The sequence below is a fragment of the Moschus berezovskii genome, chromosome 9 (assembly GCF_049115385.1).
Source record: "Moschus berezovskii isolate FMDL1 chromosome 9, NW_MosBer_1.0, whole genome shotgun sequence".
NCBI lineage: Eukaryota > Metazoa > Chordata > Mammalia > Artiodactyla > Moschidae > Moschus > Moschus berezovskii.
In genome coordinates, this window is record NC_142468.1 from 33,562,760 (window position 1) to 33,590,140 (window position 27,381).

The 27,381-nt window shown below is 41.0% G+C and overlaps 1 protein-coding gene and 1 pseudogene across 1 annotated transcript in view; both read left to right on the forward strand.

Annotated features, from left to right (window-relative positions):
* The window catches only part of SLC35F4 (solute carrier family 35 member F4), a 312,926-nt gene that overhangs the window by 23,514 nt on the left and 262,031 nt on the right, over positions 1-27,381 (forward strand). The window lies entirely within an intron of this gene.
* Positions 23,645-25,276, forward strand: LOC148776430 (dynein light chain 1, cytoplasmic-like; annotated as a pseudogene).

Genomic DNA, 27,381 nt, shown 5'->3' on the forward strand with positions numbered 1-27,381 from the left:
AGATCCTTTCAGAATAATCATGGATGATAACCAGGTACAAGGTATAGTCTAGGCTACTGTCTTGGTATAGTCTAGCTACTGTTGTGTTTTAATAAAACACTGAATTATAACTTAAAGATATTTTGCAAAGTAACATAAAATAAAGTTACTTCTGTGTTTTCCCAGTTCACTCACCCCTAAGCACACCTCCCAATCTCTTAACTGTATGAGGAAAATGGTTCTTAAATACTTTGTGCATATTAGAAACACCTGGGAGTTCTAAACAATCCCACTGCCAAGGCTGCATTCTATCCTAATTAAAATAGAGTCTCTGGGATGGAGACCCAGGCATCAGTTCTCTTTCAAACCCCCCAGGAGAGTTCAGTGAACAGTCAGGGCTGTGGCCATAGGTCTAAGATGATGCTTCTCAGGCTATCTGTGGTGAAGAACTAGTTTGTGTTTTTAATAGTACCTGGTCATCACAGATCAAAATTCTTGCAAAATCAATAAAAATGAACTAATAGAAAAGTAGTCACAAGCTGGACTATCAAAGCAATGTCAACTTGCTATCAAGTTTCCTCAATGCTTATTCTTGATATCTATATTTATCTTGCCACAGACTGGTCACAGTTCGTGATCAGTGACAGTCCACAGAGCACAGTTGGGTAGCACTGACTTAAAACAGAATACTCTTTCTCTTTCCTAGCACAAGCCCAGTAGCCATCTCCTCTCCTCTCTGTGCAAAGGATCTTTTTTGAGACAGGGGCGTTTCCCCCGGGGCCTGTCGTTTGTGTGCCCCTTCCTTTCTCCATAGCCCTACCGACACACTGTATCCACTCAGATACATTTCTGGGCTCTGAAAGCATGAGGTGAATAACCCATAGGTTGTTTGAGATTTTCTAAGTATTGTTTCCCTTTGGCTATATTAATTAAAACAAAACAACTCTTGACTATTAAAATCTTAGAATGTGATCTCATGTATTCCACTACAAAGATACATGAGATCACATTCTAAGATTTTAGTAGTCAAGAGCTGTTCTTTTTTTTTTTTTAATTAGCTGAAGGGAAACAATATTTTCGGACGCAATAGTATGAACAAAGCTAGTGGAGGTGACAGAATTCTAGCTGAGTTATTTCAAATCCTAAAAGATGATGCTGTTAAAGTGCTGCACCCAGTATATCACCAAATTTGGAAAACTCAGCAGTAGCCACAGGATTAGAAAATGTCAATTTTCATTCCAATCCCAAACAAGGGCAATGCTAAAGAATGTTCAAACTACCATACAATTGAGCTCATTTCATATGCTAGTAAGGTTTGCGCAAAAGCTTTCAAGCTAGGCTTCATCAGTATATGAAATGAGAAATTCCAGATGTACAAGCTGGATTTCAAAGAGGCAGAGGAACCAGAGATCAAATTGCCAATAGTTGTTGGATCATGGAAAAAGCAAGGGAATTCCAGAAAAACTTCTACTTCTACTTCATTGACTATTCTAAAGTCTTTGACAGTGTGGATCACAACAAACTATGGAAAATTCTTAAAGAGGTGGGAGTACCAGACAATTTATCTGTCCCTTGAGAAATCTGTATGTGAGTCAAGAAGCAGCAGTTAGGACTAGACATGGAAAAATGGACTGGTTCAAAATTGAGAAAGGAGTATGTCAAGACTGTGTATTGTTGCCCTGCTTATCTCACTTCTGTGCAGAATTCATCATGCGAAATATCAGGCTGGATGAATCACAAGCTGGAATCAAGATTGCTGGGAGAAATGTCAATAACCTTAGATATACAGGTAATGTCACTTTAATGGCAGAAAGTGAAGAGGAACTAAAGAGCCTCTTGATGAAGGTGAAAGAAGAGAATGAAAAAGCTGGCTTAACACTCAACATTAAAAAAAACTAAGATCATGGCATCTGGTCCCATCACTTCACGGCAAAAGAAGGGGAAAAAGTGATATATTTTACTTTCTTGGGCTTCAAAATCACTGCAGACAGTGACTGCAGCCATGAAATTAAAAGACACTTGCTCCCTGGAAGGAAAGTTGTAATAAACAAGAGAATGTATTAAAAACCAGGGACATCAGTTTGTCAACAAAGGTCCACATAGTCAAAGCTATGGTTTTTCCAGTAGTCATGTATGAATGTGAGAGTTGGGCCATAAAGAAGACTGAGCACCTAAGAATTGATGCTTTCTAATTGTGGTGTTGTAGAAGACTCTTGAGAGTCCCTTGGACTGCAAGGAGATCAACCCAGTCAATCCTAAAGGAAATCAACCCTGAATATTCATTGGAAGGACTAATGCTGAAGTTGAAACTCCAATACTTTGGCCACTTAATGTGAGGGGCTGAGTGATTGGAAAAGACCCTTATGCTGGGAAAGATTGACTGCAAAGGAGAAAGGGGTGGCATAGGATGAGATAGATAGCATCACTGACTCAGTGGACATGAATTTCAGCAAATTCTGCCAGATGGTAGAGGACAAAGGAGCCTGGCATGCTACAGTTCATGGAGCTGCAAAGAGTTGTACATGACTTAGTACCTGAACAACAAGAACAGCAATCTGTAAGTTGTGTGTGCAAGTGAGTTTCAGGGAAAAATTCACTGAAGACCCTCAGGAATAAAAATTCTCTTTATTCTTAGTAATTTTGCACTTTGGCTAGAATGCAGTAAAAACTCTTCTGTTACTTGGGCTGGAATATCTAAAGAAAAAGTAGAGTTTCACCCATAAGAAGCTGCTTGTTGCGTTCATAGGACTGAATGAGAGTGGGCTGCCATAATCTGCTATGCTGGACACTTGTCCCAGTAGTCTGGCAGCATGGACATTTGCCCATGTGAATGGAATCCCATTAGGTTTATGAAGCATGGAATAGAGAACAAGGTTTGGGATTGGAGGGAACTTCATCTGAGGGAGAAATTCAGAATGCTTCAGATGAATCTTCTGATGAGGACCTCTTAGCCTGTTCCCTTTGGGCTATTGTTCTGATGAGAATGCAATTGAATTCTGGTTGAAGCAGGTTATCTGATTCTCATGGTCCAAGACATCTCTGATTTTTTTCCTTTCTAAATCTTGGCTCATCTGTTTCAGAAAAGATGGCGCAATTATGCTGGTTAGAGAACCAAAGGCCACATCTGATATTATTAATTCCATTCTCAGTTTCTTGTGTAGTTTTTAATGAAGCTGTCTTCAATGCCCTTATTATGCATCTGGATCTCTGTTACATTCTGATTATATTTGCTGGGTATGTAGAATTTTACTCCCCCAGAAAGGAAGCAGAAAGGAGATGGGGAACATGCTCTGGGACTTTGGACTTGGGGACCCTTCCCAACTCAAATTTGTTTACTTGAGAAGAGATGGAAAATAGAGATAAAATGTCTAACATACTTGTATATAGAGATCTATCTTCTTTAAAGTTTTACACTCTATGAAAAGCTCATGCATCTAAAACTGCCAGCACATATAACATCTGGCACATGAGAACTTATTAGGGAAGAAAACCAGGAAAGGAAATCTCAGCCTAAACCATAGCTTAAGAGAGAGCTTGTTATTTTATGGCTTTTAAAAGAAAATTATACTGAAATATGTACTGAGTACAGTCTTGGTGAGACTATAACTAGTGCAAGGCAGAACTGTGTGCAGAGTAATCTTTGATGATGATTAATCTTTAACAGATGAAATGTTTAGGAGACTTAAAACACTCTGAAAGAGCTAGCAGGAGCCTTAACTTAGCATAGCACCCAAAGGATTCAGGCTGTCAATTCTGAATCATGCTACTACTGTTCTGTGACAGCTTGATCATGGTTTTTTACTCTATGAGGCAATAGCATGTATGATTTCATAAAAACTCCCAGCCCCTCTGTGAAGTGCGTATAATTATCAATATGTTACAGGTGAGGAAATTGAGGCCCAGAGAGGCTACCTTGCCCAAGGGCACAGCTCCCAGGTGTCAGGCTTAGGATTTGAACCCAGAGCTGTCTGTTTCTTAAATCTATACTCTACCCCAGGGACAGTAACAAGAAGTCAAAATTGTAAAATTCAGATCCTCCAGTGGCCCAGCTCCTTCACCTCCTCCTGAAATTATGGGAGAAGATGGTGAACTTCACTTCATTTTTAGTAATGCCCTTAACTCGCAAAACATGGCTCTGGTAAAGGGCTTAACTTCAGGACCTAAATGAGGCTTCTCCCTTTCCCCTAAGTCTAAATTTTACCTTGAATGTTTACTGTGCTTGAAGGCTCTTTCTGGAAAGAGAAAGAGAGATTGAATAAGATGACCTTGAGAATTAGGCTGGAGTGTTTGTGTGTGTGTGAGAAAGAGGGAGAAAGAGGAAAAGAGAGAGACAGAGTGTTAGACATGTCTACTAAGATGCAATTAGTATTTGGAATCATACCTTCTAGGGAAGGGAGAAGGCCAGTGGAGAGACAGGAGGAGATGCCTGCCCCCTGTCCCCCTTTGACTGGATATTTCAAGCTCCTGGCTTTCTCCAGATTTTACCTGGATATTTGAGGAGCTGTCTTCCTGGTCACATTGAGGAAAGCATGCTTCTTATTTCCTGAATCCACAAGTTAAAAAGAAAGAAACCTATTAAGCGAATGGAGGATGAGGATGTTCTTTATTTCTGTGGCAAAGTACAGATATCTGTAGTCTTGAGTCATTTGTGCCTGGCATGGTACCTGAGGATAGGGTAGAATGGCATGCTGTAGTCCATGGGGTCACAAAGAATTGGACATGACTAAACGACTGGACTGGACTGAACTGATGGTACCTGAGAATAGTATCTGGGGAATTTTAACCAGACATCGCTCAGTCGTGTCTGACTCTTTGCAACCCAGGAATTCTCCAGGCCAGAATACTGGAGTGGGTAGCCTTTCTCTTCTCCAGGGGATCTTCCTAACCCAGGGATCGAACCCAGGTCTCCCACACTACAAGTGGATTCTTTACCAGCTGAGCCATGAGCAGTTGCTGATTGCGGCCATGAAATTAAAAGACGCTTACTCCTTGGAAGGAAAGTTATGACCAACCTAGATAGCATATTAAAAAGCAGAGACATTACTTTGCCAACCAAGGTCTGTCTAGTCAAGGCTATGGTTTTTCCCGTGGTCAGGTATGGATGTGACAGTTGGACTATGAAGAAAGCTGATCGCTGAAGAATTGATGCTTTTGAACTGTGGTGCTGGAGAAGACTCTTGAGAGTCCCTTGGACTGCAAGGAGATCCAACCAGTCCATTCTAAAGGAGATTAATCCTGGGTGTTCATTGGAAGGACTGATGCTAAAGCTGAAACTCCAATACTTTGGCCACCTCATGCAACGAGTTGACTCACTGGAAAAGACTGACGCTGGGAGGGATTGGGGGCGGGAGGAGAAGGGGACGACAGAGAAAGAGATGGCTGGATGGCATCACTGACTTGATGGACATGAGTTTGAGTGAACTCCGGGAGTTGGTGATGGACAGGGAGGCCTGGCATGCTGTGATTCATGGGGTCGCAAAGAGTTGGACACGACTGAGTGACTGAACTGAACTGAACCTGACATCTTCCTTGGCTGTTAATACTTGCTCTAATATCTAATAAAATCTCTCTAGTTTTAAGTCATTGGAATGTTGCTACTGGTGTTGCTATTGTCCTTTGCAGAAAATGGAGTCCAATATTGCTCTAATATTGGTTCTTTGAGTCTTAACTGTCTCACTTACCTTCTATTGTTTTATTCACATTACCGAGGCTTCTACAGGATTCACTGCAGACCTCTCCCAGTGGCCTTGGAAATGCATGTGTGGTTGTAGTGATGCCTCATTAAGGTGGGATTTGAACACCATTAGATTCACCCTTGTTGTAGCTAAACCAAGCTTGTTTCCAACCTTTCTGTGTGAAGGTCTTTAGATAGATGAGTGTCCGAGTGCCTGTGCTGTGGCATTAATAAGATCAGTAGATTTTTTAAAATGTTAAATCAATTGTATTTATGCTTAATGAGTAACCATTTATTTACACATTAAGATGATATTCCTCTGACCTGCTCCTATCTTAAATAGTAGTTGAATATAAAGTTTGTGACTACTTGAAGGAAACCAAAACAAAAGCTGAATTTAAGAGGTTGCCAGGAGGTTATAACATCCTGCACAACTACTGAAATTGCTATGCAGTTTTGAGTTTGTTGCAGAAATATTATATTCTACTTCTTTTGATAATATGACAAGTGAAGAGTATAAATTCAATTTTTAAATTTTTTTGTTATATAATTGTGAGAGATGTTCCAAGTACATTAGGAGAAAACCCAAATGGGGAGAAACTGAGCTTCAAATTCCTTCTACTCCAGCCTTTTAGCCCTTTCTCTTGGGTACTCTGTTTTGGGGAGTTGCTGGTGGCTTATTTTATGAATAAGTGATTTTGTTCCCCTCACAATACTCAGAAACTGAAATCACTAAACTCATTGAGCAAATTTAGGGGAGGGCATCTGTCCTCACAATGATTTGCCAAGTAGAAAGAGGAGACCCTCTTTCCTTGCATCCAGGACTGAAATGTTTGGATACTAACTCAAACAGCACTGCCAGTAGAGTTACGTTACTTTCCCTACTGCGACTACTGGAGGGGTGACTATGAAATGATGATATTCAGTCCAGGTCCTGGCAGGAAACAGATACACACTCATATTGGCTGGGAGGGCATAGATAAAGCAAAAGAATTTGGTTTCTCCTTGGGGCTGGGAAACTGGGCTGAGAGGATGCTAGTGGAGGGAGCAGTTCCTAAAACATGGAAAAGAGGGATGGCTGTGTGCAGAGGGCTGCCTGGCAGGACTTGTGTTTAATGGAGGGACTGTGCAACCTGTGACCCTCTTCAGGGACAGAGCTGGTGTATAGATATCTTGACATCATTTTCCTCTCTGCTTCCCAACTTTTGCAGGTGGGGCTCTCTGTTGGACGAACAACATGAAAGTCAAGGGGCAAAGGGCCCCACATTTGGAGAACACATAGCATCAGCCTTCAGGCCATGAAGCAGAGTGGAGAGACACAGAGAGAATCTTCAGGACTTCAGCAAGGAGGGTCTTCTTTTATCCTTCCCCTTTCAGGTTTAGCTGGCTTGACTCTCTGCCCCATGTCAGAATGCTCCTCTAGAGGAGAAATGAGAAATTTCTCCATTTAACAGCTCTGACTCCATATATAGAATGGATATGTGAAAATGCGACGGGAACAAATGGTTTGTGATTTTTCTAATGGCCTAGACACACCATAAGCCACCTTAGTTGTTTATCATGTTTAGCTTGGTTATTTTTCTACCCTTTTCCACAGTCTCAGAATAAGCAGTCCATAGTCCAGCATTTCACTTAGAGAGAGAGAAATGAGGGAAATATGGCGGTACGTAGAATTACCTGTTGCGAAGGATTTGCTCTTACCACAAAAACAGATCATTATTTCTGCCAACATCTGATAGAGGCAAAACAGTAACTTGGTATTCCAAATATCTCCTTTATGTAATTTCTGAATATCAAGGTGCCTGACATTCAGCTCACAAAAATTCTGAAGCATTTTGCTGTTTTTTATTCTAGTTTTCCATCCTTTCTGTTTCAGTAGAAATACATACCATAATTTCAAGGTAATAGATATTTTGTCAAACAAGGTTACTACTCATAATGATCTTCTTCGCTCTTAGTCCCTGTAGACTGACAGCCTCCACAGCTGGATTTAACCATTTGGACTTCACCTGTAGATCTGCCCTTTGCCATGGTCCCTGGTACCAGGGCTTTGTCTTTTGGTGACTGGAGACTGGATGGAACTGAGAAGCAGTAGTCCTGTGGCTTCCAGCTTCAGTCAGTGCCCCGTGAGTTTTCTTCTGATCTTGTGCCCATCTGAAGTGTGGTGCCTTGCCTGTTTGCGTTTAACCAAACCCCTACCATAACCTAGTGTCAGTGAATGAGTCTGGGTCTCTGAGACCCCATTGTCTCGATTCCTATTTTGGTTTCCTGCCTTGTATTCTGGAGACTGGTGCTTTGCTTTAAATCTTGACCTATGTTTTCTTAGGGATTGGAGATCTGTCAATGAACCCAACCGCTTTGCCTGGTCCCTATTACCTATTGACAGATTCCCCAAACTACAAACTGCTCACTTTCTTGGATGATCTCCCATCATCTGGGGTCAGACTTTCCTTGATCTCCCACTCAGCTTTGCATTCTAACTGGTACCAGATTATTAGCCATACCTGTACAGCTAATCTTACCTGGTTTATGTGCTTCTGTTAATTGATAATCTTGTTCCATACATAATTTCTTCTTCAAAAGCTGGTAATAAATAAGATTGCTAGAGTGTAGGTGAGTTTCTCTGGGACAAAGAATCTCTCTCTATCAAGGAATTCCCAGTCCCTGAAATAGCACTTAATTTTTAAAATTAAATGCAGAACTTACAGATGAAATAGCTGTTTAGATGAAAAATTCTTAATATAAACATATGTGCATGAATATGTGTATGTTTTTCTGAAAATCTTCAAAAGTTCTTTAGATTCTCAGCAGCACTTGGGGCCCTCAAAAGACTGAAATAACCATGAGCTTAAAATGTTCAGGAGAGAAAGGAATACTTGACTTCCCCTTTTGAAAAGAGTCATTCTTTTGGGGCATTTGGATATTGTGTAGCAATGTATTGAAAAATAGCAATACCACTTGATGATTAGGTAAGCTTAAGTAATGAGTACAGGGTTTCTCTTTGGGAATTAATGATACAGTGATCTGATGGTTAACCTTTAGCTTTTGGAAATGAGTGAGAATGAGCAGGACTCAGATTTTGATGATCCTCTGACTCATGGGAATTGAACTCCACTTCCTTAAAGCTTCATTGATGTTTCTTCATAACTATAGATTATATATTTATTTCCTCTCCAGGAAAACATAATTTTCTGATGGTGAAGCCTTTATCTTATGAAGTTGCTGAGTAGCAAAGCTTGTTGTTTATTCTATTTTCAGCCTATTTGTTATAGTCTCTGTGACAACTTTTATCCTTTGAAGCTTGAGTAAATATACTGTTACTTTGGAATGCATGAGTACTGATACATACCACGTGCAACTGATGACACCGTAGCTGGTGTATATACAGCGCTTGATCGGGTAGTCAGTGAATAAATGGATATCATTGGTTTGGGGAACAGTGTAGTGAAGTGGCTAATGGTAGAATGTATTTTAGATCAATGCATTCTTTGGTGTAAATTCTAGCTATTCTAATTTATGACTTTGGAAATAGGAATATTACATTTTTTCCTCATTGGATTATGTGAGAATTAGATCAAATAATATGGGTAAAAAAATTACAGTGCCTGGGGGCAGAGGAGGCACTCAATAAAAAGTAGGTATTAAAGTTATTATTATCATTAGCATCATTATTAGATCACTTATCTGGATTGCCTGTAAAAGAGCAGAATAAAGTGTGTGTGTGTGTGTGTGTGTGTTTCATTCAGATCTTAGGTAATAAGTTTGGAGCATGCTTTGGACTATTGACTATCTATCAAGTTCTTAACTCTGGCTATACATCAGGATCGCCTGTGGAATATTTAAAAAAATGCAGAGGCTTGACTCCAATTCAGGACTTTGGGGCTATGTCAAGGGCATGTGTATTTTTAAAAAGCCCAACAGGTGATAATGATGTACAGACTGGTTCAAGAATTATTTCCGTAGGTATTATATAAAGAGTGGCTTCAAAATGTCAGGTGAAGAGGGAGGGACCCAACCTTTGACCTAGTTGGGTCTTAGATAGGAACAGAGGGGTATTGGAGTCCCCTGGGCTTGGGAGTCCAGGATATGAATTCAGTCCATCTACCTGTGAGCTCTGTGGATAAAAGACTGTAACCCCTGGAGGTGAGGAGCCATATATCTGTCTTGTGCATCTGTGTGTTCCTACTAGGGTGACCTTGAACAAACTGCCTAACCTCTCTAATTCCCCTGTGTTCTTATCTGAGAATTAATTCAGGTAACTTACGGGTTCAGTTCAGTTCAGTTCAGTTCAGTCGCTCAGTCATGTCTGACTCTTTGCGACCCCATGAACCATAGCATGCCAGGCCTCCCTGTCCATCACCAACTCCCGGAGTTCACTCAAACTCATGTCCATCGAGTTGGTGATGCCATCCAGCCATCTCTTTCTCTGTCGTCCCCTTCTCCTCCCGCCCCCAACCTTTCCCAGCATCAGAGTCTTTTCCAGTGAGTCAACTCGTCACATGAAGTGGCCAAAGTATTGGAGTTTCAGCTTTAGTATCAGTCCTTCCAATGGGTACCTATGTAATTTATGAGTAATAGATGCTCAGTAGTGGCAGTGGTGGTCCTTTGTGTGTGTGTGTGTGTGTGTAGATGATGCATTCTCAGAAGTGACCCCCTTGCTGGAGGAGGTCATCAAGAAGACGTGATTGCTAACTTTCACAAGCTAAATCAAGGCAACTGGAGGTTCCTGACCCCCCCTCCCTTGGCTGCAGAATGCATTCTTCCCACCTTGCTACAGCAGGAGCCATTTTCAAGGGCATGGCCTTGTGATTGTGATGTGCTGTTGAGACCATCTGGACTGAACACCTGACTGTACCCAGTCAAAGCCTCTCCATAAACCTTAAGATTTGGAAAATGGGACCTACATTTATTTGTCTTGTGACTGCCCAATTCAAGCCTCCTAGGGAAGTTCCTTGCTGATTAAACCTACAACCTAGTACTCTGGAGTCGTCTGTCTCTATCTTAGGTCTCTCTTTGCACTCCTTGTCCAGGGACTAGTTTCATATTTCACCCAGGAAGCTCCTGAGCTTGTAGACTAACACTCGCCCTATTTTTCTAGATTTTTAATTCATGCTGTTCTGCCACTCAAATTCTTTCTTCCAACCAGATAGATTTATTTACCAGCCCTTGAACTCATCCTGTATTTTTCTACTTTTCATTTAACACTTGTCTCTGTATGTATATATCTCCATAACGTTCCCCCTGACTCACATAATACGAAGTGATCATTCTTTAAAAGAAATGGCTGTGTTAATTTTGTCACTTGATCCTGTGCTATATGTGTCTTTTTTCTATTATTAGACTGAACTGTCAAGTCTTTTATTGTTGTTTAACTCTCCATGAATTTATATACATAGCTCCTCAGCTAGATTGCTTTTAGACAGGCATTGGACCTTGATGGTAGGGACAGTATTAAAGTGCATTTCACACAGCAAAAGTTCAGTGAAGATGCACTGATTTAGAAAAAAAATTTGTTTCACGCTATTTTCTTTTGATTCCTTCATTTTCTCTTATGGGTTTTTAATCAAGGCTTTTTTTGTTGTTGTTGAAATTCTTAGACATACACATTGCTGGCCCTGGCTAGAAGATAAATTGAGCCAAAGAATGTTTGGGTAATATTCTAAATTTGGGTGTATATACTAAGCATGTAAGAAGGAAGAGACATCATCTCTCTTCTTTGCCTGCCTAGTGAATTCCCACCTGCTCTTTAAGCCTCATTTCTGCCCTCCCCGCCTTCCCAGAACCTCCCAGGGAATGTGAGTTCTTCTTCCACCTGAGCTTATATCCTCCATTATGGAACACTGCTTTGTACTCTGTTTATCTGTTTATTTCTTCCACTGGCCTGTGTGTTGCTGAGGACGTATGTTTTTGACTTAGTCATCTTGGTATCACTGGTAGTAAGCACAGTGATTTACCCACAGAAAAACTCATTAACTCCTGAGCTAACGTGAGAACACAGCAACTCAAACTCAAGTTGCAGAGGCAGGATATGGTAAAAGACAGTAGCGATACACAGAAAAGCCTGTATTAAGATTCCAAAGAGTGATATAAACAATAGGCCAGTGACTTTGAAAAGAATATTCAAGGAAACATAAGGAAGAAACCTTGGACAAGGTAGAACTTGATGGAGGGGTCAGATGGGGCCATGTGTAGAGGATGGAGGAGTTGATTTCCAGCGGAGGAAATGAGCTAAGTTAGGGAACAGGGGCAGGACATCAGTAAGGGTTTTGGTTGCACATGACGGAATCAACTCTAGCTGTTTTAAGTGAGAAAGGAATTTATTAAAGGATTTAGAGAGCTCACACAATCTCTTCATCTGAGAGTAATACTTAGATGCTAAGGAGCATTCCCATACTCTAATATCCCTAATATGAAAGAGTCTGTGGACTTGTAAACTTTCTGAGTTATACCTTTGGAAGGTGGGACAAGTGATGAGTGAAATAATCAGTGAAATAATCAGAATGCTGGGTAGTATTAAACTATAATGTAGTATTATACATATATATATATATATATATATATATATATATATATATATATATATGTAGTGAAGTCTCTCAGTCGTGTCCAACTATTTGCAACCCCATAGACTGCAGCCCACCAGGCTCCTCCATCCATGGGAGTTTCTAGGCTAGAGTACTGGAGTGGGTTGCTATTTCCTTCTCCTATATATATAAACTATATTATATATAATAAATATATTAATTTATAATTATAATATATATTAAACTATAAATTAACAATAGATGACTTTGTGCCTGGACATATTTGAATGATTGCAGCTATATCAAGTAACCTAAAGCAAAGACCTCTGGAAAAATATTAGGAAATAAAGTTGGGAGGATGAGAAAGAGAGAGATCTGGGAGATCCTTGTAGGGTACTACAAAGATGTGAACTTTTCTCTGGATGAAAGGGGAGCGTGGAAGATAGTTGAGCGTGTGGGGGTAGGGTGAGAAATATTCTGGAAAATGTCATATTTTGGCATTTCTTGAAGGCTTGGTGATTTAGTTGCAAGAGAGAGTGCTCATGAGAAAGGAGAGTCTCAGGCCTGGCACTAAACCACCTTCTGGGGAAGATTGGCTTTGGAAAGGTGGGGGTAGCTTAGATAACAATGAAGTTTCAAGAAATGATGAGGAGGGATATGGGGTCCTGTGCCTGTGACACCAGTCACCTCATTGATTCAACTGATTTGATGGGCTACATAGCACCTCTTTCTCTCTCCATATTCATATGGATCCCCTACCCCTGAAGCTGTGAGATCAGTCAAAGAAAACCTTTCCCAATAGAGGTTGATCTCTTCTTCCATCAATGGTGTATGAGTGCATGTGTTCCTTTATTAGAGCATTAGATGAATTCCTCTACAAGAACCAAACAAGCTCTCAAGAAGTAATGGGGTGACTCAATAAGTTGGGGGACCTCTTCCTTCAACTCTCCTTCCCTCCTTCATAATTCCTTTCTGTTCTTACTAGAACAATTTCCCAAAATTATGAATTCCATCAAGCCCAGAATTCTCAGATGCTTCCCTGTTCCCTGTAGCAGTGTGTACCGCAGTGTGTGCCAAATTGTGGGACAAATATTCCTGGTGAAATGTAAGATGATTTATGTGGTCCATAAGCATGGCATTAAATCATCTTAAGTTGCATACTGAGAAATTTATTCCTTTTGAAATTCTCTTGGAGTCCTGCTTTTGGCAATGAGGGAGTGTAAGACTAGTCTATCTAACACTTCTAATCTCCACTTTTAATAAGGAGAAAGAGTCTTAAGGTAAGTGTTCCAAATGCAAGCATATCATGCCATAATTTTAAGGATATTATTTTCTTTAAAAAATGTATGGCAAATTATTTCAATTTTTTCATATATGGAAGTGATATAAAATTTTAATGTCCTGGATACTTCAGTTCAGTCGCTCAGTCATGTCCGACTCTTTGTGACCCCATGAATCACAGCACGCCAGGCCTCCCTGTCCATCACCAACTCCTGGAGTTCACATAAACTCATCTCCATTGAGTCAGTGATGCCATCCAGCCATCTCATTCTCTATCATCCCCGTCTCCTCCTGCCCCCAACCCCTCCCAGCATCAGAGTCTTTTCCAGTGAGTCAACTCGTCGCATGAGGTGGCCAAAGTATTGGAGTTTCAGCTTTAGCATCAGTCCTTCCAATGAACACCCAGGATCGATCTCCTTTAGAATGGACTGGTTGGATCTCCTTGCAGTCCAAGGGACTCTCGAGAGTCTTCTCCAGCACCACAGTTCAAAAGCATTATTATTTTCTTGATGTGATAATTATGTTTTGAAAAAGTCCTTTAAATAATGATCGAAAATCCCACAAATTAACATTGGACACCAAACTACAGATCCTGGCAGCTCAGAAAACACCAAGAGTGAACTTTTAAGGTAAACTAGACTCTGGGTGATTATGATATATCAATGGAGGATTGTCCTTGGTAGAAAATATACCATTTTGATGAGTGGTAATGGGGGAAGTTATGTAGGTGTGCAGGCTGAAGGCATTTAGGAAAGTTCTGTATCATCCCCTCAATTTTCTTGTAGACCTAAAACTACTATAAATATTCTTAAAAAAATTTATGTACATAACCAGGAAAGCCCTATGTATGTTTGTATACATGCATATGTTTGCGTGTATGCCCATATCTTTTGCTCCTGCATTGGCAGGTGGATTCTCTACCACTGCGCCACCCGAGAAGCCTACACACACACACACACACACACACACACAGAATGAAATGACATAGTATCTGTGATCTGCTTATCACAGATCACTTAATTCACCTGTGTGTGCTGGTGGAAGTGATGTGGAAGGGAAATATAGAAAGAAACAAGGTTAGACATGGGTTGATATCTGTTGTGCTGGGTTCATGTAGATTTGTTTTACTGTTATCTCCCTTGTAGCTCAGTTGGTAAAGAATCTGCCTTCAGTGCAGGAGACCCGGGTTCGATCCCTGGGTTGGGAAGATCCCCTGGAGAAGGAAATGGCAACCCATTCTAGTATCCTTGCCTAGAAAATCTCATGGACAGAGGAGCCTGGTGGGCTGAAGTCGTTGGGGTCGCAAAGAGTCAGGCACGATTGAGTGACTAATGCACTATTTTTGTATGTATTTGAAAATTTCTATAAGATGTTTAAAAGTTAAAGAAAAATTTCAATGTTAAAAAATTGATTAACATAGAAAAATAAGTAATTTATAGAAAAACCAAATCAAATAATATAGATGGTATATGGATAAAGTATTAGTCAAATTACTTGAAGTCTGCAGCATACTGGTCTACTGGAAAAAGTTCCAAGTTTTGCATTGCGGGATCTAAGGTCCTTTCTGTTAGAGCTTTGGCATCTCCTCTCTTGCCTCTCCAGATGCAACAAAATCAGACTACAGGAGTTTCCTGGTGTGTCAGTCTCTCACACACCTATGTCTTGATACAAACTCTTCTGTTTCTCAGAATGATATCCACACAAGTTTGCTTGGAGAATTCCTGCTCATTCTTTTTTTAATTTTTTAAATAATTTTTAATTGGAGAATAATTGCTTTACAATGTTGTGTTGGTTTCTGCTGTACAACAACATGAATCAGCCATATGTATACATATATCTCCTCTCTCTTGAGCCCCCCTTCCCCATCCCACCCCTCTAGGTCATCACAGAGCACTGAGCTGAGCGCCCTGTGTTATACAGCAGCTTTCCAGTAACTCATTCATTAACTCTCAGCCTAAAGGATGAAAGAAAGGAATATTCTTAGAGGCCCTGAAGGAAAAGTTGAAATCACTCAGGACTAGCTGGGACTACCAGGAAAAGGAGCCAAGTGTCACTCCAAGGTTTTCATAGTGGAATGATGACAACTTTGACTGGGGAAGCTGCAAAAGGGGAGGACTTCTTGAATTATCATTGGTAAATGAGGCTTTGGGCTTTAGGCATGTTGAATTTGGAATATCATCCAGGGGTTTAGGATGTTGATAGTAGAAAGCTTGCAGGGGTCATTTCTCTTCAACCAGCTCTTGAGAATTCTGTGGATAATTACATGGCAGAAATATGAACGAGTCTGTTCTTTCCCTCTCCCTTTCCTGTCAGTCATCTTTCAAGTAGTAGTATGCTGACAGGCAGTGATGAAGAACGAAAAAGAGTGAGCATGAAATGCAAATCATTTGTGCTTTTTAGGGGTGTTGATAAAGGCTTGGGGGATGGGACAGTTGGAAACTATTAGTTGTTACTGAATTCTTCATTTTATTTTTAATTGGAGGATAATTGCTTTATGATGTCTTATTTTCTACCACACAGCAACATAAATCAGCCCTAAGTATGCAAATATCCCCCTCCCTCTTGCCCCTCCCTTCCACCCACCACCCCAGCCCAGCCCTTTAGGTTGTCACAGAGTCCCAGGTTGTGCTGCCTGTGTTATCTAGCATTTCCCACTAGCTATCTATTTTGCATACAGTAATGTACATGTTTCACTGCTACTCTCATATCGTATGTTACTGAGTTCTAATCTGACTTCAGATTGTTGAGAGGCAGCTGTAGTTAATATGGCTTCACCTTGGCTTGTATACTGCAGGGGCTATTGGAGACATCTTACAAGACTCATCTAGACTCTGTGGTCTTTTAAATAACTTGTTCTTTAGTGAGGAGCAATAATATCAATATAGAATCTGAGGGAAATGGGGTGAGTCCTTCACCCCAAGCCTGGGTCATCCATGGGGAGAGCAAATTACACTGGTTCTGTTTTCAAGTTTCTGCTGCAAAGAGCAGCTTTGCTACTGGTGTGTTAATACTTTGACTATTCTATTATTTTGAGAAACAGCTCACTGTACTGACATGCTGGGGAGAAAGATTTTATAAAATTTTAGTTGGAGTAAATACAGTGCTGCTCCTCCATTGTGTTTGAAGTTTCCATTAATAGAATGGTGGTTTAGTTATGCCACTGTCCTAACACCCATCTTCCTTCATCAGCAGCAGGGACCAGAGATAAGCTCTACTGAGATGTTTTTGCAATTCCCATCACTTTGTTTTATAGGCAACAAGCATGTTTTTCTATGCATTTAAAACTGAGAAATACATGATTACCATTTTGGGTCTCCTTGATGTTCATTGGAGGGACTGATGCTAAAGCTGAAACTGCAATACTTTGGCCACCTCATGCGACGAGTTGACTCACTGGAAAAGACTCTGATGCTGGGAAAGGTTGGGGGCAGGAGGAGAAGGGGACGACCGAGAATGAGATGGCTGGATGGCATCACCGACTCTGTGGACATGAGTTTGAGTGTACTCCGGGAGTTGGTGATGGACAGGGAGGCCTGGCGTGCTGTGATTCATGGGGTCGCGGAGAGTTGGACACGACTGAGCGACTGAACTGAACTGAACTGTGAACACAGGGTTTGACACTATTTGCATGCTATAATTATGGCATTTCTGTAGCTCACTGTTAGGGCTTACACAAAATAGAATGAATCTGTAGAGGAAAAAGAAAATAAGAAAATTGAATACATCAATGTACTGCATTATTCAGTGATGTGCAAAATGTTGAAGTAGCTTGTTTTGTCTGAAACAGGTTTTACTTCTCAGGACCCACTTGTTAATTTTTCTTAATTTTTACCAGTTTAGGCCTCTTGGTATTGACATTTTGTATTCTAAAGTTTAAGATGCCATGTTTGGAGACTTGTTTTCTGGTAAAGCGTATCTTAAAATGTAGATTGTTCTTGTCTTGGTTGGACTTTAGAGTCTGCCTCTGATATTATTTTAAGTTATAAACTTCTAATGATGTGTGGTATTTCTTTTCTGTTTCACTTAATTCAGCACAAGATTTTGTGAATAAAGTCAGATTTATTTTAATGTATGAAAAGAGAGGGAACAAAAAGATTCTTGTAGTAAAATTAAACCCTTTTTCAAATTGAGGCTGTTGCTTGGTTTGTGTTCTTGCTTAATGTGCATTTTTATTGTTTGGTATGAAGCTAGTGTTCATAAAGGTGATTTGTGAATATATGAAAAAATAATAAGAGATGCATCAAAATTGTGCATGCAATCTCCCTGGTATATTTAAATACACTCTATAGCTTCCCTAAGGAGCAAATTAAGCACTTATCCAAATTGGAAAGCCAATGAAAGGTTAGCTGTGGGCATGGCTGAAGTCTGTATGAGAATATTCATTTAACATAGATTGTTGATCCACTGTATTCCCCTGGATGGTGTGGATGCCTGTTGACTAGAGAGCAATTCTCAGTTTTTGATATGCATCCAAGTCAACTTAGGGGAGCTTCTTCACAGTACAGCTCTCCCAGGCCTTGAACCCTGGAGATTCTGAGTCAGTTGTTCTGGGGCAGAACCCAGGCATCTGTGTTTTGATTCATCAGAATCACCTGGGGAGCTTCCAGAACACACTGGTATCTGGGCTCCATCCAGAACACTGACTCACATCCTCTGGAGGTACGTGGTCTGGGAAGTCTGTGCTGATGATCACAAAAGAATGAAAAAAATCTGACTTATCTAGCAGGGATGGTCCTTGGCAAATATTTAACATCCCAGAACATGCAGAGCTAGGAATAAGATTGAGGTCTCTCATGCATTGAGAGATGATGAAAGATGAGAATTCTATCTCCAGGGAGATTGCCCTGAGACTAGATGATATGATGATGATGTTGATCTTGATGATGATGGTAACAAAGTAGTTGTAAACTTTCTATCAGTCTTGCTTCTATTAGCTCTAAGTAGAGGACTTTTGTGCCTGTTCTTTATGCATATGTGACTTTTGTCTGTTTAATTAGCATCATTCAGTGGATACCAGCTCTCATATTCTTAAAATATTTATCATTAACTGAACAAATTCTCCAACAATTATGAGGAGTTTGGGAGAATAATAATATACTGGGTCTTTCTTGGCAGTGCTCAGAGAAACCAACACTTGATATATTTCATATATTCTCAGAAAGGTACATTTGCTATGTGAAATGTGAAATTTCTAATATGAAATGTGAAATTTTTTTATCAGTAAGTGAAACTTTATAGATTAATTTCAGTTTCAGCAGGCTATTTTCAGTGGCCATAGCAGCATGTTTATTGTTGCCAGAGATTATGGAGAACCTGAGATCCCTTTTCTCTCACCCCATATGTAGACCATGCCAAAACTGGAGTTAGTAAAACACTAGGTTAGGAAGACCAGAACTTGAGTTCTAGTATTTGCTATTTCTTTTTATGAGTTTTGTAACCTTGGACAAGCCGCTTGAATTCTCAGGGTCTCATCGTCCTCATTTATAAAATTATAATAATGTGTTTGAAAGCAGGGGACTAGACCTGTTAAACTCTTGAAGCACATTCCACCTGCCAGTTCCTGTACTGAGTCTGCAGAGGCGAGAGGAGTGTCTAAGGCCAGGTCGAGTTCAGTCGAGTGGGTAGGGAGGAAGTGGGCTTCTGAGCTCAGGAAGGCTGTATATCCCTCCAAGTGTTGTTCTTTAAACCCTGGCCGCCTCTTCGGTTTTGTCCCTGGTTGCTATGGTTTTCTATGTCTCCTGGTTTGTAGATTCACGGATTTACTAAATAATGTGTGATAAAGCCTCAGTGGGACTCCTGAGTCATTTGCAAGGGATTAAAGACAATTTTACAGAGTTGTTTGCTGACTTGGAGAGTTGCAGTGCTGAAAACATGAATTTGTTAAGATATGGATATACATTTATGATTAAGAAGAATTTTAAGGAAACGTTCATAACTATTTCTTACATTTCTCTGGAAAAACGAGTTCAATCACAGTAGGACTTTTTGTTTCCTGCTTCTCACTCAGTTGCTTATTAGGATGCATTCCTCTGCCCGGGTAGTATCAAGATACAGTTAATGTTTCCTCTATTTTGCAAAGATATTATTGGACCCACAAATATACTCTGGCCTCTTGAGGAGAAAAAAGCTGTAAGATTTTCACTGTTCAAATTATAGAAGTAAAGGGAAATGATTATGTTGTAATATCCCCACTGGCTGCTTGAGAATTCCACAGAAAACAGTAACACAGGGTGGATTATTTACTGTGGTGGTTTGTGAATCATGACTCCTGCCGTACTGCAAACCTGGCTTGTCTCCTACCTGTTGTCTGCTCTGGAAGTGTTGAATTTTTCCCTCCTCCCTCCTCCCTTCACCCCTTCCACCCTCCTCTGATATCTGGGAGGCTGAGCTATGAGATGGAATCCACCAATGTCTTAGTCTGCTGGGACTTGCTCTTGTGCAGTCACTCAGTCATGTCTGAATCTTTGAGACCCCGTGGACTGCAGCAGGCCAGGCTTCCCTGTCCTTCACCATCTCCCGGAGTTGGCTCAAACTCATGTCCATTGAGTCAGTGATGCCATCCAACCATCTCATCCTCTGTTGTTCCTTTCTACTGCTGCCTTCAATCTTTCCCAGCATCTAGGTCTTTTCCAATGTGTCGGCTCTTTGCATCAGGTGGCCAAAGCATTGGAGCTTCAGCTTCAGCATCAGTCCTTCCAGTGAACATTCAGGGTTGATTTCCTTTAGGATTGACTGGTTTGATCTGTTTGCAGTCCAAGGGACTCTCAAGAGTCTTCTCCAGCACCATAGTTGAAAGGCATCAATTCTTCAGCACTCAGCCATTTTTACTGTCCAGCTGTCACATCCATACATGACTCCTGGAAAGACCATAGCGTTGACTAGATGGACCTTTGTTGGCAAAGTGATGTCTCTGCTTTTTAATATGCTGTCTAGTCTGGTTATAGCTTTTCTTCCAAGAAGCAAGTGTCTTTTAATTTCATGACTGCAGTCACCATCCACAGTGATTTTGGAGCCCAAGAAAGTAAAGTCTGTCACTGTTTCCACTGTTTCCCCATCTATTTGCCATGAAGTGCCTTTATTTATCATTGTCTTGGAGGCTGGGAAGTCCAAGATCAATGTGCCAGTCAGTTTCGTTTCTGGTGAGGGCTCTTCCTGGCTTGCAGATGGCTGTCTGCTTGCGGTATCTTACACAGCAGAGAGATACAGGGCCTTGGTCTCCTCCTCTTATTATAAGGGCACTAATCTCATAAGGTGCTCCCCAGGTGGCACTAGTGGTAGAGAATCCACCTGCCAGTGCAGGAGATGTAAGAAATGCAGGTTTGACCCCTGGGTGAGGAAGATCCCCTGGAGAAGGAAATGGCAACCCACTCCGGTATTCTTGCCTGGAGAATCCCATGGATAGAGGAGCCTGGTGGGCTACAGTCCACAGGGTCCCAAAGAGTCGGACGTGACTGAGTGAGTGAGCACACACAATCTTATAAAGGGGGCCCCACCCTCAGGACCACCTCTAGTCTTAAGTACCTCCTAAAGGCCCACATCCTGTGCTTAGTCACTCAGTCTTGTCCGACTCTGTGTGACCCCGTGGAATGTAGCCCATCAGGCTCCTTTGTCCATGGGAATTCTCCAAGCAAGCTACTGGAGTGGGTTGCCATGCCCTCCTTGAGGGGATTTTCCCAACCCAGGGATGGAACCCAGGTTTCCTGCATTGCAGGCAGATTCTTTACTGTCTGGGCCACCAGGGAAGACTTCCTGAGGCCCACATCCTACCACTGTCTTACTGGGGTTAGGGCTTCAACATATGAATTGAGGGGTGGGGGTGAGGGGACCCCACATAGTAAGCAGGCTCTCTTGCCTTGCCTTTTGGAATCAAGATGAACTTGTTTAATGGAAGACCCTGGTAGGAAATCAGAAAGAAAAACTACACATTGAAAAATCTTGCAGTTATCCTTTGGCAGAGAGATTATGAATGACTGATTTTTCCTCTTGTGATTTTCCATATTCACCAAATATATACTCCTTTAAAGTAAGCATTACTTTTCTGTATTTAAGCACACATATTACTATAAATGAAAAATTGTTTTCAACATGAAATCTTCAGTAAAACAAGGGTTATTTGTAAATAGTATAGCATGGTCTTGATGTTATTGAATAATATTCTGTTGCAAAACTGAGGAGAGAGAGTAGGCATCCAGGGCCCAGCTCTAACCCAGTTTCTCTCTGCAGAGGGGGATAGCTTGGGTGACTACCTTTACTAACTTTATTTCTCTCCTTGTCAGATAAACCTGGTTATATATTGTATTTCCTACTTATTTTTAAATAGAGAAATTTGGTCTGCCCTCACACCTACCTAACGTGTTGGTTTTATTTCTGGGTCTCTTTTGGGAATCTAGTTCTTTTTTTTTCCTCATGCCGCACCTTTTTTGCTTGCCAGGTGTAGACTTTTAAACTATTCTTTCAGATCAGGTTATGGGAAATTGATTTTCTTTCTGTTCATTCTCCCTCATAATTATGCAAAACCTGATCCAACCTCCTAGTTTTCTGTGTCCTATAGACTTTCAGACATGGAGTTATAGAGATAGATTTATAGGAAGCAAGGCCATCGTTATGGTTTACACACAGTTTGTGTGCCTGTGTGGTTCCTGTTAAGATGAAGATAGCTCAGATGGGGGTGGGAGTAGGGGATAGGAATGCACTATACAATGTTAGCAGTCAATACCTTAGTGGTCTGTCAGATAATTAGCTATTATTTTGAAAAGCAGATGGGTCCAGAAGGAATGAGGCACAGTTGAAGCTTAGATGGAAATGGAGGAAGGAGACAATAAGGACCCTTGGGGATACTAGCCCAGGCCTCACTTGATATGAACTTTCAGCCTAGGAGGTGAAATCTGAGGAGGAAGCACTGAGAAAGGGCAGTGGTAAGATGTTAAAGATGAATTTTGCCTCTTTTTTTTTTTTTTAATTAACCTCTTTTTCGTACTTCCTGGCACCAGAAATCATGACAGTGAGCTACTAGAATTGGGTGTGGTCTGGTGCAGTGAAAATGGCACAAAACGGTAATTTTCATTGTTCAGTTGCCGAGGTGTGTCCGACTCTTCGCAACCCCATGGACTACAGCACACCAGGCTTCCCCGTCCCTCACCATCTCCCAGAATTTGCCCAAGTTCATGTCCCTTGAATTGGTGATGCCATCCAGTCATCTCTTCCTCTGTAGCCCTCTTTTCCTTCTGCCTTCATCATAATTTCATCATCGTAACTTCTATTTATTGAGCATTTGCTATGTGCCAGGCTGTGCTGAGCACTTATATACCTTATACTTTTTTATCCTCTCAACAATGCTGGAAAGTAGATTTTAAAACTCCTACTTGTGGGTGAGGGAACTGACCCTCAGCAAAATGAAGGAACTCATCTGAACCATAGTTGATAAATGATCCAGTTGAGTTTTGATCCCATACTCTATGTTGTTACTAAATACGAAGTGGACATCCCTCACAGTGAAGGTCCTGGATTTGTGTGCCAGCTCTGATCATAGCAGTGAGCTTTCACCAGCACTAACATCTCCAGTGATCAGATTCCTGTGCTAGAACTCACAACTTACACATAACTGACATCATGTCAGATGCATTAGAGTTTGCAAAGTGCTTTCTAACAAATCCTTTCATTTTATCCTCTCAGCAGTTCTGAGACATATCAAACATAATACCTGTTCTACAAACCTGCCTTATTATTAGACCTATAAAATGGATTTGGAGAAACCTTGCCAATCTTTCTAACTCACAGAACAGTTGCTTTGTTAACAAGACTTGTAGCTCATCCTGTTCAGTTCACTTACTCACAAGCCAGGACTCAGAGGAAAATGAAGAATAAAGATTCTTAAGCAGACATTCTTGGAGGTGGAGCTTCAGGATCCTTCACTTGCATGAACCCCTTCCAAGTCGCCAGGAGTGACCCCAAAATGAGTTTGTCCCCTCTCAATACTACTTGTCATTCATTGCAAGTGGTGTTGGAAGTTTGGGGATCCAGTTAAGGGGAGGTTGAGTTGGGAATACTGTAAGCCCCATATGTTTGAACCTTCAAGTTGTGAACTTTCAAAGATGCAAACGGACCGCCTCTCTATGCGGCTGTGAACTTCGCCAGCCCCTCCCCCAGGAGACCATTGCAGTTGGCCAGCCCCTGCTCCTTGGTAACCATGTGTGACCAAAAGGCCGTAATCAAGAATGCCGATATGTCAGAGAAGATGCACGGTGGAGTGTGCTACTCGGGCATTAGAAAAGTATAATATAGAGAAGGATATTGCGGCCCATATCAAGAAGGAGTTTGACAAGAAGTACAACCCCACCTGGCACTGCATCGTGGCGAGGAACTTCGGTAGTTACGTGACAGTTCAGTTCAGTTGAGTTCAGTCGCTCAGTCGTGTCCGACTCTTTGCGACGCCATGAATCACAGCATGCCAGGCCTCCCTGTCCATCACCAACTCCTGGAGTTCACTCAAACTCATGACCATCGAGTCGGTGATGCCATCCAGCCATTTCATTCTCTGTCGTTCCCTTCTCCTCCCACCCCAATACCTCCCAACATTAGAGTCTTTTCCAGTGAGCCAACTCGTCGCATGAGATGGCCAAAGTATTGCAGTTTCAGCTTCAGCATCAGTCCTTCCAATGAACACCCAGGATTGATCTCCTTTAGAATGGACTGGTTGGATCTCCTTGCAGTCCAAGGGACTCTCAAGAGTCTTCTCTAGCACCACGTTCAAAAGCATCAATTCTTCGGCGATCAGCTTTCTTCACAGTCCAACTCTCACATCCATACATGACCACGGGAAAAACCATAGCCTTGACTAGACCGACCTTTGTTGGCAAAGTAATGTCTCTGCTTTTTAATATGCTATCTAGGTTGGTCATAACTTTCCTTCCAAGGAGTAAGCATCTTTTAATTTCATGGCTACAATCAGCATCTGCAGTGATTTTGGAGCCCAAAAATATAAAGTCTGACACTGTTTTCACTGTTTCCCCATCTATTTCCCATGAAGTGATGGGACCAGATGCCATGATCTTCGTTTTCTGTATGTTGAGCTTCAAGCCAACCTTTTCACTCTCCTCTTTCACTTTCATCAAGAGGCCTTTGAGTTCCTCTTCACTTTCTGCCCTAAGGGTGGTGTCATCTGCATATCTGAGGTTATTGATATTTCTCCCAGCAATCTTGATTCCAGCTTGTGCTTCTTCCAGCCCAGCGTTCCTCATGATGTACTCTGCATATAAGTTAAATAAGCAGGGTGACAATATACAACCTTGACATACTCCTTTTCCTATTTGGAACCAGTCTGTTATTCCATGTCCAGTTCTAACTGTTGCTTCCTGACCTGCATACAGGTTTCTCAAGAGGCAGGTCAGGTGGTCTGGTATTCCCATCTCTTTCAGAGTGTTCCACAGTTTATTGTGATCCACATAGTCAAAGGCTTTGGCATAGTCAATGAAGCAGAAATAGATGTTTTTCTGAAACTCTCTTGCTTTCTCCATGATCCAGCGGATGTTGGCAATTTGATCTCTGATTCCTCTGCCTTTTCTAAAACCTGCTTGAACATCTGGAAGTTCACGGCTCACATATTGCTTAAGCCTGGCTTGGAGAATTTTGAGCATGACTTTAATAGCGTGAAGTTACAAAACACATGAAACCAAACACTTCATCTACTTCTACCTGGGCCAAATGGCCATTCTCCTGTTCAAATCTGGTTAAAAGCATGGGCTGTGCCACACACCCAGTGATCCATCCAAAAACAAGGACTGCAGCCTAAATTCCAAATACCAGAGACTGAAGTCTTCAGCCTTGCCTAAGGGAACACCTCCATCTTTGAACTTTTATTGTGTTTTGTACAGGGCATTCTCTGTACTAGTTTGTGGTTATAAAGCAATTAGTAAAACAGCTTACATTTGTATTTATTTTCTATTCCATACCTCTCTGCCCCATGTTTTTTCTCTTCAAAATCCATTCCTTTAAAGAAATAAATTTGTTGGAGAAGTGTACAAAAAAAAAAAAAAAAACAAAGATGCAAACGTGCATCCGCATGTCCAATCAAGTAAGTTAGTTCCTGTGTCTGGTATACATTGTCATGTGTGTGCATTGTCTACACGTGTTTGAGCAGCTTGCCCTCCGTCTCCTGTTGCTGACGATCCTTCAGCTCTACCCTGTCCCACCTTCTCCCCCTCCAGTCAGTAACTCTTCTCACCTGTTTACCCGATGCCAGCCCCTGTATGTCAGCTGTTGTGCTGTACTACTATGCTTTCCAAGGAACTGTACTGTAAGATTTAAAATGTTTTCTTTATTTTTTGTGTTTGGTTTTTATGTATTGTTTGTATGAAAATATTATAAACCTATTACAGTACAGTATAGTACTCTATAGCCGGTTATGTTAGTTGGGTACCTAGGCTGACTTTGTTGGACTTAGAACTCGCTCTTGGAACAGAACTCGTTGGTATGCAGGTGACTTACTGTACATTTTGTTTGGATTTAACTATTTCTTATCTTCTTTCTGTACATTTCAACTTCTTTGTTTTTCTTAAACTATTTCTTTCCCCATCATGCCCTTTCCCTAATCCTTTATGTCAAAATTCTCATTGATAATCATGGTTCCTGTCAAACGCATGTCCCTCAAGAAGGCTTCCCTGATTATCCTACATGGATGGCCTCCTCCCTCCCCTTCCTTCCCACAGGGCTGTATTGATCTCTCTCTTTTTACGCGTAGCACTCATTTGTTGCCTACTGATGTGTTTTTTTCTCATATCCCCAACAGACTGTAAATGACTTTAACTTCCTCTCACTTCCCCCCTTTAACTCTCTTTATGCTATGGTTATGGTTTCTAATATCATCTCTCTATTCAGACCATTAATAGATCGAGAGCAGGCACCCAGCCTTCTTCAGCTTTTCGTCTTCCTCCAATACCTCAGTGAGTGCCTTGCACATAGAAATCTTTCAGTAAATCTGTCAGATGAATAAATATTTCTAGCTTTAACTTTCAAAGAAAAATAGAGATGGAGAAACACTGTTATTTATTATAACATCAAATTATTTTTCAAAAAATTATGTGCTCAGCAAAGGTGACTGTATTATTTCTCTTCTGCTATGTAATAAATTATTCCAAAATTCAGGGGCTTAAGACAACACCATTTATTATCTCACAGTTGCTTTGGGTCAGAAATACAGTTGATACTTAACTGAGCCTTCTATCTCTGGATCTCTCACAATGCTGTCATCACCTCAAGGCTCACCTGGGAAGGATCTCCTTCCTAGCTTACCTGCACAGTTATTGGCAGGGTCATTTTCAAGTAAGCTATTGGACTGAGACCTCAGGTCCTCATGAGTTGCTGACTTGAGGCTTCCTTTGGTCCCTTGCCATACGGACCTCTCCACAGAACATCTCAAAACTTGGCTGCTTGTTTTATCAGATCAAACAAGTGACAGGGCAAAAGAGAAAGAACAAGTGGGAATCAGACTCTTTTATAAACCAGCCTTGGAAGTGAATTACACACATTTGCCGAATTCTGTTTATTAGAAGCAAGTTACTAGGTCAGCTCAAAGGAGAAGGAACTAAAAAGATGCGACTACTGGGAGACTGGGATCATTGGGCCATTTTAAAAGGCTGTGTATTGGATACGTAACTGTTTATGTGTGTGTTATAACACTTTATAATATACAGTTATTGCTAGCTCTCCTATGAGGAATGACTTCTATTAATGCAATTGAGAATACAGCAAAACAGTGGAAGAAAAAATAAGAAAAGGAGTTTCAGGATGGATCGTCTGGATCTTGAATATCAAGTTTAGAATGTGGATCTTACCATAAAGGCAATGGGAATTGTAAATATATAATAAGTCCCCTATATATGAATGAGTTGCATTCCAAGAGTATGTCTGTAAGTCCAATTTGTTCAT